Genomic DNA, 4,664 nt, shown 5'->3' with positions numbered 1-4,664 from the left:
AACTTATCCTTTTTGAGATGACGTAACAAACTACGCGATCCTCCCAACGAAGCCAACATAAATCCGATCCGAATAAAAAAAATAAAAGGCAGTTTCATTATGGTAGTATACCAGCCACCTGTTCTCGAACTGGAAGTTCCAATCGGAGCATATAGATCCGTAAATGGATTTGTATGTATAGCACTTCAGTCGTGTTCGTCGTTTCTTGAAAGTATCTTTTTTCTGGGAACATGGTCAACCAGAAATTCTTATGTTTGCGATTCTTCATCCACCGATGCAGAAAATGCTCCAGTTTTCCATCCTCATATGAGACCGGAAAGTTTATTGGCAACAGGTCAACACGAAGTGATTCATCATCCTCAAACATGAGCCGATTGTTAGTTAGGGACGGTTTATAGATCAGAAAATTCCCATAAATTGAATGAGAAGTGGGTCCATGTAAATAATCGAGACCTTGCAAACAACAACACTCCTTCCCCATATGGAGTTCGGAACCCAAAGGCAATCGTTGAGTGAACTGTATCTTCTTTGTGTTAGTTAACCTAAGCCGCACCCTTACTGTTGGGGTGGGGCTCGGCCTCCGAACCATATGTGGGACGAGTTTCTGCCTCATACAGATCGGGCCGAAACCCGGGAGAAGTTTAGGAGAGATGGAGAGAGCCAGCAGCTGACAGTCGGGGTGGGGATAAGCTTCCTTCTTCACAAGCTTCTCCCTCCCAAAAAAACCGAACCGATAGCGCTTCCCGTTTTTTCTATTCCATCCCATTCCATTCCGGGACAGACGGCTAATATTAATCTAATAAGTGAAGTAGTCGTCGTCTGACCAATCGGATCGGACACCAGACCGCCCGTGCCCGCCCATTTTGTCTCACCCTAAATGGAATCCCTTAGTTACGCTGCTCCCCGACCCGAGTCCCCACGTCCGCTTTTCACCGCCCGAAACCCAAGAAGTTGGCTTTGCCAACACAACATTAGGGTCGTCCCCTTCATTCTATACTGACCCCGGCCCGGGCTGGCTTTTTGGGAAGCCCGTCCTCACCGTGCTCATGGCTCGGTTGGCCTGCCATTGGTAGTGGGAATTATCCCATTCCCTGGTCAAAGACTTGGTTGGATACGGGATCTACTCCACGAGGAGCGGTACGGACATAGATGAGATCATCATGACCTCTCTTTTCGTACCGCTAGGGATGCTTAACGCCACTTAGCCAACTGGCATTGCCTGCGCTTTCGTTTCTCTCAGTGTGGTTAGCACTGGGTGTTTCCGAGCAGCGAGGCTTACACCCATTCACATTAGTTCATCCAAAGTTCCTTACCCTTGTGCACGAATTATTGAATAATCCATCTTCCTATCAAGGTTAAGGAGACAACTGAGCATCTCAGTGGCGGGATTGAATACCAGGATCGTATCAGAGTTCATGTCGCCCGCCCTGAACAAGTAGGAGGCGTGTGCCACAGGTCGCACATAAGCTGCCGGGTCGCAAGACAGAAGAACACCCAACATAAAGATGCACACTCCTCCATGTGAAATATTCATCTTCATTGGGGCTTTTTTGTAGTAGTCGTGACCAACAACAATCAGCTGTCGGCTCGTTGGTAAGGTGAGAGCTTCAAGCCCGATTTCTGGTGGCGCACCCCCCACACAAGCACCGCCCGACTCAGGGGGGACGGGTAAAGCTACAGGCCCAAAAAGTTCGGCCCTTCTTTCTAAATGGGGGTGCCCAGGGTGCCTCATCTTGTCATTTCGTCCTTGCTCATTCCCATTTGGCTGAAGTCTTTGTCCTTTCCTTCTCCGCACCCGCTCACGCTTCGCTGACCTATCGCATGGTAAAGAGAAGAAAGTACGAAAAAATAGTAAACGGAGCACACCGCAGAAAGATTCTAAATATGAGAAATCCCCCTTTTTTTCGATAAGAAGGAAATGAAGAACAGGAACGAAACAAAATAAGGCCTTTCTAGCTCTAGTTTCGGATGAGCTTCCCCCAATTATGTCTGGTAATAGAATAGGTCGGCTTGCTCTGACCAAGACTCCGCTTTTTGCTCCGTCCGTGGAGCGTATGAATTTCTTGGAATGTAGATAGACCAAAAGAGGGAATGAAGAGATAGGAATAGGAATTATAGTACCATTAGAAGAAGGGGAACCTATGGGAACATCTCTACTGACGAACCATTTCAATAGTACGGGTGTTGTCGTGCCATGAGGCACGACCATGGAAGTAATGAAAAAGAAAAAGTTTTGTAGTTGGACCATATGTTCTATCCGTTCGAGTTTTGCTTCAATAAACAAGATGAGACGCTAAAAATGAAAATGTTCGCAACGCATACCGAAAGGGTACCAATGAAGCCGACCATTAATGACTAGTTCGAAGACCAAGAGCGGTCTGATCCAAAAAGAAAGTGTGACCTTTAAGGTAGGGGTAATCCGAACTTGAGGCGAAATACCTCATCGTTAAAGTAGGAGTAGAATTCACGGTATATTTGTGAATTTCTACCGCTTTGGTTTCTATCCTGAATAAAGAAATTCAGACTCCCGTCCATGATATCCCGTTGGAAGGAATGTTGCAAAGAGCTCACCGGCTCCACCTTACCCTCAAGGAAGTCGTACGCCTCCGTCCTTATATTCGTATATAGCGAAAGTTCCATGATACGATAAATCTTTTGCTCACCAAACATAAGATCGAGGAGCCTATCTTGCAATAGACCCTTTCTTTCTAATACTGTGAGTTCAAAATATTCTCTATCAAGTATGGCCCTATATTGGGGCACATCAATAGCTTGCTCGAAGTTATTGTGAACAAGCCCCTCATACTCCCTGGGATTATTCTGGGGAGGAAGGTTGTAGTAATCACGGCTCTGGAGACTCCGTATGCAAGTATAAATCTCAGCTTCGTTATCGGCCGCTATTTCGGCTCTAAACGTAGCCAATGATTCACTGCGCTAGGAAGACTCCAAAGCCGGAAGACTACTTTCATTTCCACTTTCGGAAGATACTTGCCAAATGCAAGCGCTTGTCATTCCTGCCAGCAGAGAAAAACACAAATATCTAGGAAAAGTACAGAATACGTAAATTAGAATCAGAATGACGAAGAAAAGAAAAGAACTCTTCTTCCCTTTGGAAACTCAAATTATATAAACCAGTATTAAAGTGACCAAAAGTAATAATAAAGCGATGACAGTGAAAATTATGGGGCAGCTGTCCGTTCCTATAAAACGTACGACAAAGAAAGCTGACCCGAACATCGGAAAAAGCTTAAGGAATAAAGTTAGTGGCATCTTGATTCAGTGATGTGACTTCTCCTGCTCCAGTAAATCAATCTGGAGACTTGCTAATTCAATTCAATTGCCTTGGTTTTTCCAAGAAATACATGGGAAAAATAGGGAGAAAGAAATGGGATTGTGTCAACAAACCCCTATTCCGACGAAAAACAGCCCCTTTTCTTTTTGTTTAGCCTGTTCCTATCATATAAATTCTTAAGAGAAGAGGAAAAACCCTCCAACATCAAATTCGAAGTGAATTTCCCCAGTTGAGGCATCTTGATTAAGAATAAAGGATTCCCCCCTAGGGTTTTATTTTCAAGGTGGTAACGCGCTACTACTTAAACTACTTACGTTATTTCTACTTACGCTAAATAAAAAAAAGAAATGTAGCTCCCTGTTAGGGTCGACAATTGAGAGAAGGGCCCCATTGGAGGATAGGTCCCGAGCGGTTTTGCATTGAGTTTTCTTTTAGAGGGAGTGAGGGAACGGACTCATCGCTCTCCTGCCGTGAGTCCTTAATGGCGGGAGAGAGTAGAGCATACTAGGTAGTTACTGAATGCCCCAAAGCATCTTCCTTTTAGGACCAGCGCTAGACTTCCTCTCTTTTCTATAAGATATAAAAGGCGAAATTGATGCTCTTAACTACCCCTTTTTCTTTGAAAAAACAGAACGAATCGTCGATTTCAAACTGAACTAACCCTTTTTTGCCCGCCCACTTACCCCTTCTTCATGATCCGGCTTGTCCATGATATGAGAATACCTTTGCTCGAAATGGATTCCGTTAGCGCCACACTTAATATGATGCCTGCTACTGTGACTTCCAGTGCTCTTGCCCTATTTTGGCTCCCACTCCCACTAGTTCCTGGTCCCTCCATCTTCATGTTGTTTTCATGAGTGCGAAGAAAGCGGACTCCTTTTCAATAGAAAGGAAGAAAAAGAAAAGAAAGAAATATAAAAATATAACAGAAGCCAAAAATCACACCGCATAGATGAAATGGAACAATAAATGAAGAAAAACTGAACGGAGAAACAATAATTAATGCCTTTTTGAAGCTCGAAAAAAGCCGGAAAAATGTAAATGAAGCTTACATCACCTAACCTAAAAAGTTTTGTGCATATTTTGAAAAAGAACCTAAATCTAAGACTACCCATCAATCATCCAACACAACCAACTATTCAGAAAAGAGAAATGAATTACAGAACTCAGTGAGTGAAATAGTACCGCGATCCAAAATAATGGAATAAAAGACCTAGGAACAAGCAAGGAAGATTTTTAGCCCTAACGACAAATGAACCTAGGGGCGGGGCATTTTCGGGGACTAGCCCGCTTCCCATTACTCAATAGGGCAATTCCTCACACATAATTAAGGGAGCCATTGAAAGGTGACTAAAACACCAGAAACGGGGAC

The sequence above is a fragment of the Lactuca serriola genome, chromosome 6 (assembly GCF_051521515.1).
Source record: "Lactuca serriola cultivar US96UC23 chromosome 6, Lser_US96UC23_V15, whole genome shotgun sequence".
Classification (NCBI taxonomy): Eukaryota; Viridiplantae; Streptophyta; class Magnoliopsida; order Asterales; family Asteraceae; genus Lactuca; species Lactuca serriola.
The sequence above is the reverse complement of the archived record's forward strand: the minus strand, read 5'-3'. Positions refer to the sequence as shown.